Source organism: Choloepus didactylus, chromosome 24 (genome assembly GCF_015220235.1).
Source record: "Choloepus didactylus isolate mChoDid1 chromosome 24, mChoDid1.pri, whole genome shotgun sequence".
Taxonomy (NCBI): domain Eukaryota; kingdom Metazoa; phylum Chordata; class Mammalia; order Pilosa; family Megalonychidae; genus Choloepus; species Choloepus didactylus.
In genome coordinates this window covers 3,509,886-3,519,471 of record NC_051330.1, presented here as the reverse complement: position 1 = coordinate 3,519,471, position 9,586 = coordinate 3,509,886, and the positions used below count along the sequence as shown (strand labels likewise).

The window sequence follows — 9,586 nt, the reverse complement described above, 5'->3', positions numbered from 1 at the left end:
CTCCCAGTTCCTTTCATGCTTGCTCCTGGTTTAGCTGTTCTCAGAGCTTTTATTCAGCATTTTGAATTTGTTAATTAAGTATGTGATTGGAGCCTGGTTGAGCCACCCTCATTACTTCTAACAGAGACTGCATTTATTTCCCTTAGTGAACTAGCTCCAAGACAGCCTGTCATGCTGGAGGGGCAGGAGCATCAGGACCTGGATGCGGAGACTTACAGTTCTTTATTGTGGTCTCAGCTGTTCCACCTTTCCAGATTGGTGTACGATGTGTGACCAGTCACAGAATTCCCCAAAACAGCTGTTCCAGACAGTTCCTGACTAGTGACTGGCTTCCCTAGAGGAGTAACTAACTTCCACACCTCACCACTCTGCCATCTTCAGATGTGGCCTCTCTCTCTAAATCAACTCAGCAGGTGGACACTCTGACATCCCCCCTAAGTGGGACATGATTCCAAGGGTTATAAATCTCCCTGGCAATGTGGAACATGATTCTCAGGGATGAGCCTGAACCCAGCATCAAGAGATTGAGAAAACTTTCTTGATCAAAGAGGGAATAGAAATGAAACAAAATAAAGTTTCAGTGGCTGAGAGATTTAGAATTGAATCAAGAGGTCACTCTGGGCGGGGGGGCATGCTTATGCCTAATATAGATATCCCTTTTCAGTTTTTAGTGTATTAGAATAGCTAAAAGGAAATACCTGAAACTGTTGAACTGCAACCCAGTAGCCTTGATTCTTGAGTACAGTTGTAAAACTGTAGCTTAAATGGTGTGACTGTGTGATTGTGAAAACCTTGTGGCTCACACTCCCTTTATCCAGTGTATGGACAAATGAGTAGAAAAATGAAGGCAAAAAGTAAATGAATTATTGGGAATGGGGTAGAGGATATTTTGGGTGTTCTTTTTTACTTTTATTTTTATTCTTATTGTTTTTTTTTGAAATAATGAAATTGTTTAAAATTGATTGTGATGATGAACGCACAACTATATGATGCTACTGTGAACAACTGATTGTATTGTTTAGATGAGTGTATGATGTGAATATATCTCAATAAAATTGCATTAACAAATTAATCGGTCTGTAACCCATGAAAGGTAATAAATCCTAAGTAGAGACAAAAAATGAAAACCAAAACCCAAAATCAAAATAAAACAAAAACTGATTCTATTTATATCAGAATCAAAATAAATTTATAAATTAACAAAAGATAATTGACCTTTTTATAGAATTGAGATTTTCTACCCTAGAAAAAGTGATTTTCCATTTGTTTATATGTTCTTTCCAATATTTTAGGGATGTTTTATAGTTTTTCTCATGTGCCCTTTACAGGTTTATCTGTTATATTTATTCCTAGGTGTGTGATTCTATACTATCCTATCCATCTTTTTTTCCATTATAACTTGTAAATAATTACTGTTTAGGTATATGAAGTCTGTTGTTTTATATATTAGTATTATATTCTTTTAGTTAGTTAATTATTTTCATGGTTGATTTTTCTATAACTTCCTGTTTCTAAATATCAATTGCATCTTCTGAAAATAGTTTTATGTCTTTGTTTAAAATTTATGTGACATTTCAAGTTGTCTTTGCTAAGCCTCCAATGCAATCTCAAAATGAAAGAATAAATGATCCTGCCCATGTTACTGTTGTTTTTGACTAGTAGATCTCCCTAGTATTTCCACTTGAGTAAGATGAACAGTTTGGTTTGTCAAGTTAGTAAAAGTGCACCATTCTTAATTTTCAGTGTTTTACATGGGCATTGATGGATGTTGAATTCTGCAAAATAGATATCTCTATCTATGAACATGATTCCTGATTTTTCTCTTTATCTCTACAGATATGCTGAATGACGATCATGCACTTCCTAACATTTAATCACTTTTGAATTCTAGACATAAACTGTGCTTGGTCACCATATATTATCTTTGTATTATATTCTTTTTTGCTGTATTTTATTTCATTTATTTCCATTGTTATGCAGATGTGAGAACTTTCTCAAGTATTATTTTGCTCTTAACTTTGGAGCATTCTATATCAATATCCTATTTTATTTATAAAAATCTTCCATTATTTTTAGTTATTCTTCAGTTGTCTTCAACATTGAAGCAAGTAGAACTGATTATCTGATGTTTAAAGGAATATTCAAGTATTCCTGTTAAGCTATCTTGTGAGGAACGCATATAAACTGCTGCCACTTGCCTGCTGATATAGATCTGTTCATATTTCTTATTTCTTCTGAAGACAATATGCTATTGTATATTTTCCTGGAAAATTTCCAGTTCATCTTGTTTACTAATTTTTACTAAGGAAAGCAAATGAGACAAAGGTTTTCTCATCTCTATTATGGACGGCATGATCTTACTTTTGCAATTTCAAATTGAAAATCTTTCTGAGATAGTTTATGTGCTTCCATTTCTCTTCTCATAAATGAAATGAAAATGGTCCTCAAGAATCTGAGGATTAGAGAATTATTAGATTTTATTCATAAGAAATTCTCAGAGAAACAGAGAATCCAATGTTTCTGCTTCCCTGCCAGCTCCTCATTGCTCAGAACGCAGCAATTTCTGCTCCCTCCGTTTGAAGCAATGTCTGTCTCTAAGGATAATAGAAAGGGAAGTCTCTACAAAACACTGAAATTGCCTCTCTGGATCTGCTCACTAGGCACTTTCATTATCTGGTAATTAAAAAGTAAGACAAAGTTTTGTAGAACTTTTCTCCACTCCCCAGTCATGGTCTGTCATTGCTGCTACAAGGGAAAGATAATTGCAGTTCTAGAGGGAGATGAGGTCACAGAATCACCAGCCCCTATCTCAGGGACGAGCTGCCTTCCTCTCATACACGATTTAGCTGTTCTGAGCATCACCGAAACCACCACCACAGCAGTAGGTATGAATCATGTCAGTATTTTCTATTTTGGCCAGAAAGACAGTCTTATGAGAAAGAAGCATCCTGGGATCTAGGTAAGTGATAATGTCTGGAAAAGAGGGTCTGCTACAGAAGGAACTGGTCCAGTGCCAGTGTCACATAGGAAAGTCAAAAATGTCTGAGTCATAAGCTGAGATTTTGGAGAAAGACTGGAACTCTGGGATCCTATACCAACTCCTGACTTCTAATATAATTTAATAAAATCCTCATTGAAGGTGGTTCTGGGTGTTTGACCCAAGCTGTTTTAAAATCTGAATTTTAAGTGCTTCAAAATTGCAATTTTGAAATTAATCTAGTATTCCATGTGGTGTGCAAAAATCAAGAGAAATTTTCAGGATTAGTATATTATTTCTGTAAAGGTTCTCTAGGTGTGATAATGAGTAAGATGCAGCTAAGTGAATAATCTGTTCCTTAGCAGAAAGTGTGACTGAATGACAATGGATGAGATAAAATTATTTTTCCATGAAAAGTTTAATTAAATCAGTACAGATACTCTCCTGGAAATATCTGTGATCATTTGAACATGGGGAAATTATATTCCCTCCTGAATTAGGAAAAGAGCTTTTAAGGGATGTTAATTTCATAAAGGAGGATTTTAGACAGCATGAGAAAAAATCAAGGAATTCAGCAGATTTAAGGCTCATTTCTTATGATATTTTCTCTGGTTTAAAAACATTCCAATGCTATTCCCAAATTCACTACCAATATGTCACCCACTTCGATTCATTCAAAAAAATATACTGTGATTCCAAATCCCATTTTGCATATTTACCTTATGTTTTAACATCTTTCCTAAAACATTATTTAGAGGATTTTTTTTAATCTTTTCTATAATAACAAACATACAATTGTATGATTTCCTGTGAGGATTAATTTACTTTTTACCCTAAAATATTTTTCCACTTATTCCTGTACCATATTTTAGACTACAACTTAACTTTGTGTAATAATTTATGCAATAGATGTCATTGTACATTTATCCTTGGCAAAAAAAAAGTGATTCTTTCTCCAGCCCTCCTAATATTGATCATATTAAATAAATCCATTTGGATTATGGAAAATTATTCAGGGCATCTACATTTTAATAAGTCCTCTGAATCATCATTCATAAGTGATATTGGTCTTTAGAATAAATATTTAGGAAATGGGAAATTATCACAACCAAGCTTATAAATATATCTAAAATATGACAAGCTATTCATATAATTGGATTATTTGAAAAATACAGCCAGTAAAGCACAAAGGTAAATAACACTGTCATTGCAACCAGTTTACCAGTTTTGAATTTTGACTCTACCTCAATTTTGGTGAGTCTTTTAACTTCTCTGTGGCTAATTTCTCCTCTAAAAGGGAAAAATAGTAGTTCCTGACTCATAGCTTTAAACAACTGAGTGACCATTATATTTTAAATGCTATAAAAAAAGCAAAGAAAACATAAAAACTTTTGGAATATCTGAATAAAAGGAAAATAGACTTAGCAGTTAATTATCAAGGGAAGTAACCGTAAGTGATGAAATTTTAGTTTCATTTTCCATGATAAATGCAGCCCACAACTCGTGTTTCCATGCAGCATCTGTTGATTGTGGATGTGAAATTGGAGCCCTAAGAGATGACAGAATGGCCTCCATGACACTGAAAATGGGAATTCTCTCCCTATTGCAGACAGTTGTTGGAATCCTGGGGAATTTCTCCCTCCTGTTTCAGTTTATCTTCCTCTACTTCAGTGGATATAGGGTCCAGGTCCACAGATTTGATGATCTGGCACCTGACTATAGCTAATTCCTTGGTCATTTTCTCTAGAGGAATCCCACAGACAATGGCAGCTTTTGGGTTTGAAAGCATCCCTCAATGATTTGGAGTGCACACTTCTTTTCTATGTTCACATTGTGTCCAGGGGTGTGTCCATTAGCACCACCTGCCTTCTGAGTGTCTTCCAGTCCATCACAATCAGCCTCATAAACTCCAGGTGGAAAGAGCTTAAGTTAAAAGCCCTGAAGTTCATGGGTCCCTCCAGTATCCTCTGCTGGATATTGCACATACTTTCCGTATCATTTTCATGTTTACATAACTGGCAAATGGAGTAACAAAAACAGCACAGAGATGGATGATTTGGGATACTGTTCCCCTCCACTTTATGACAAAGCTGTAGAATCGCTCTTTGTGTCATTCTTATCCTTCCGTGATGTTGTGTGTTTGGGACTCATGACCTGGTCTAGTGGCTCCATGGTTTTCATCCTCTACAGGCACAAACAACAAGTCCAATACATTCATAGGAATGATCTCTCCCTCAGAGCCTCCCCGGAGTCCAAAGCCACCCAAAGCATCCTTATCCTAGTGATCTCATTTGTATTTTTTAATACCCTCTCCTACATCAGTTATGTTTATTTCACTCTATTTAAAAACCACAGTATGTGGCTGGTGAACTGCTCAGCTCTATTCACTGCATGTTTCCCAACAGTCAGCCCCTTTATTTTCATGAGACGTGACTCCACTATATCTAGGTTCTCCTGTGTCTGCTGTGGAAGGAATACATAATTCCCTCATCTCATCAGAAAAATATCAATTGTCCGTTTTAAACCATGTTCCGCATTGATGAACTCATCCTTCACACACTCTTAAGCATGTCTCATTGCAGAGAGACAGGTGCAACGACAGACTGAAATGTCACTCCTGGGATAGATGGGTAGATAGTTGAAATATCACTCAAGTCTGATGCAAATCTTACATGATTATTTTTATAATTGAATTTTATTAATCCTTACAGTGGAGAAGTTCAGCACCCATGCAATAATAAAGCAGTTAATTGTGACATAATGTAGAGACAATGGATTTGACTTTGTGTGTGTAACTTTTAATCAGAGACATGAAATCCATCAGTGGTTTAATTGACCATGGGATTTTAAGGACAGTTCCATGAAGTGAGAATATCATCTGGGATTGACTTTTCAGAAACTGGAGGAAGATGGGGCATGATCTGCATTGAAATGGAAGTGGCCTGGAATATAACTGCAGGTAATATCAGGCTAATTTTACTGAAGGAATTAGGGAAGAGGGTCTGGATTTTGTTCCTCACTTCTAATAAAAATAGAGGCCATTTGAAACATGATAATCACTGTACTGGGTTGAATAGTTTACCCCCAAAATTCATGTCCCCTCGGAGCCTGTGAAATCAATTTAAAATTAAATCATGCTGGATTAGGATGGGCCAGAATCCAGAACTTGTGCTTCATAAGAAGAGAAAAATTTGCACACACATTCACACAAAGAAATGCTATACATGAAAGGAGGCAGGGACTGGAGTGATGTATCAACAAACCAAGGAAGACAAATTATTGTCTGCAGTGACTGGAAGCCGTGGAGGGACAAGGAGGGATCTTTCCTAGGCACTTACAAGGAAGCACTAATCTTACAACTTGACTTCAAGTGTCTAACATCCAGAACCATGAGATAATAAATTTCTGTTGTTTTAAACCACCCAGATGATGGCAATTAATTTGGCAATTTGCAGAAACTATTGCAATGCTTATGCAGAGTGCTTAGCATGTTAATATTTTCAGATAAATTTTGGAAAAATGAGCTGCAGAGTAAAAAGAATGTAAGAAGAAGTGTCAAATGAATTTTAAAAGGACTTCAGGTGCAAAGTAACAAATAAATACAGAATTGCTGTCTAGAAAAAATGAATTGTTTGTTGAGCTTTGGGAAGGTGGGTTGTTTGATAGGAGCCTTGATCGCACGTGGCTGTGGTGACAAGTAGAGGTGTTGAGGGTTCTGTTGTACTGCCAATTTGCAGAAACAAGTTTATAGAGGAGTCTTTCATCAGGCATGGATCAGTAGAGGAATAACAAAAGACATGAATCTATTTTGTGTAATCAATAGCTTTGTTACTTTTGAAATCACCAAGGGAACAAAATGGGCACCCTCAAAAATATTGACTATTGACTCAAACATAGACAACACTTTTAATATAACTATCTTTATTTAAATTAAAAAAAGACACAATTTTAAGGTAATTATTTATTTTGTAATAATTTTATATATGCAGAAAAGTTACCAAGATAATACAGAATTCACATACATCCCTTATCCTGTTTTCCCTGAGGTTTACATCTTATATTACCAAGGTACCTTTGTCAAAATTAAGAAATGGACTTTGGTACACTGCTATTAATAAAACTCCAGACATTTTGCAGATTTTAATATTAACATCTTTATTGTATTTCCAGTATCCAATCCAGGATGCCATAATATATTTGGTCATCATATCCACTAGTCTCTTATGGTCTCTGACGTTTTCTAGTCTTTCTTAGCTTTACATGGCTTGTACGGGTTTATGAAGTACAAGATCAGGAACATTTTAGACAGTCCCTAAATTCAGACTTGGCTACTGTTGTTTCTCATGATGAGACTGGGGTTTTTTGTTTGTTTGTTTTTGGAGAGGAATACCACATTTCATCACATCATATTGTATCAGGGGTTCATGCAATTACCATGACTTACAACTGGTGAACATCACTTGATTACTTGGTTAAGGCAATATTTTTCAAGTTTCTCCAATGTAAATTTAGAATTTTTCCCTCCCCATATTCTATTATTTAGAAGGAAGTTGATAAGTTCAGCCCAATCTCAAGCAGCAAGTGGGAGTGGTGTGGGGGGGGTTGGAGAGATGAGCTTGTTGACTAAGGGCAACCTCCTGCAGGGAGAGCATCTTCATATATTATTTGTTCTTCTGTAAAGAGCACTTGTCTCTTCTCCATTATTAATTTACTAAATGAATTATTAATACTAGTATAGAATCATGCACATTTATTTTATATTTCGTTATATTTTAATACCATGCTATTTATTTTGATGGTCAAGTATTTCCAGCATTTTTTTTGGAAACTCTTCCATGTTGGATGCTGTGCCTTTGAAATGCATTGATCTTTTGTTTTCTGAGCACTTCCTTAATTTCTGGCACTATGGGATGCTCTAGTCTCATTTTACATTTTTCCTCCCCCTTGCTTTAATCACTGTGTTAGTTTCCTGCAATGCTCAAGCACATACCATGGTTGGGCCAGTTTAAACAACAGGAATTTATGAGCTCACAATTTTGATGCTGGGATAAAGTCCAAATCAAGACCTCATCAAGATGATGCTTCCTTCACAAAGACTGGTGATCTCAGCCTGGCTGCTGGTGATCCTGGGTTCTTAGCTTGTCACATGGTGATACAGATGGTGGCTTCTTTTGCTGTAGTCCTTCTCTTCATGGTTCTTTGGATTTCAATTTCTGGCTGATCCCTCTGTGACTTTCTCTTTAATTATCTGAGTTTCATTCTGCTTATAAAGGACTCAAAGTAATGAGATTAAGACCCATTCTGGAAGGAACTTAACTTAACTGAAGGAACCTTATCAAAAGGTCTTCTTACAATTATTTCACACCCACAGAAATGCATTAAGTTTAAACAAGTTTTTCTGGGGTACATATAGTCCAAACAATCATAAATGACATTTTGAAAAGTTAAACATATAGAAAAGACATTAAATGAAGTTTCTCATTGCCACTGTTTCCAGGCTACTCTGACGAATATGACCCAATTTGTTAGCTTAACAAAAGGAATTTATAGACTCGCAGTTTCAGAGGCTGGAAGTCTTGTTTCTTCCCAGGGTCAATAGTGATCTGAAGGGCAACCATCAGGTTTCTTGGCTTTCCTGTCACATGACGTGGTCCTCTCCTTCCTCTTCCAATTTCCTCTTACTTCCTGCCTCTGGCTCATCCCCATAGCCTTCTCCCACTGTGTCTGAATTTTCTGCTTATAAAAGACTCCATTAATCTGGAATAGGAAGGGCCCAACTTCTTTCAGTTTTGCCACACCTTATTTAAAATAACATCTTCAAGAGATCCCTTTTACAATCATTCACACCCACAGAAATGCAGATCAAGGCCAAGAACATGTATACATTGGGGTAAATAATTCAATCCACAACACCCAGATATGTTGTAGATTGTGTAATGTGTGTAATGTGGGGAGAGGTTTATTATGTCAAATAGAGCAGGGAAACTTTTGGGGTGAAGAAAAATCTCTACACCTTGATAGAGGTAGTGGTTAAAGACTATACACATTTGTCAAAACTTGTAGACCTGATTATATAAAAATGTGTGAATTTTACTTTGGGAAAATTGTACCTAAGTAAACCATCCTTATTGTCTATCTACCTATCCATCAATACAAATAAATACACATACACACAAATATACACACAGACACACATCATGTAAATACTCTGTTGATTTTTTTCTCTGGAGAATAATGACCATTACTACAATAGTCAATACATATTTATTATTCTTTGGCTTAGCTAGTTACATAAATGAAATACAAAGAAAACAACATGAGTGAACTTTGAGAGTTAAAGTTGAGAACACAAGTTATCAGAAGATAGAGGGTAGAGATTGGACATTTAATGATAAAGGAGTAAATAATGTTCAACAGGACTGATTGTAAAGATCCAGAAATGGACAGTTTAATACTACCTGGATTATCACAAAATTGTAAGTTCACTAAACAAAGCTAAATGTGAGTATGGTTAAAATAGAAAACCCAAGGGCATGTATGACACCAGAGGGGGGAGATAGAAGATAAGGGCTGGGACTATATAATTTAGCAAAACCTATATTGGACAAT

The 9,586-nt window shown here is 35.8% G+C and overlaps 1 pseudogene; it reads left to right on the top strand.

Moving 5' to 3' along the window:
• Positions 1–4,541: 4,541 nt before the first annotated feature.
• On the top strand, positions 4,542–5,459 carry LOC119519756 (annotated as a pseudogene).
• Positions 5,460–9,586: the final 4,127 nt, after the last annotated feature.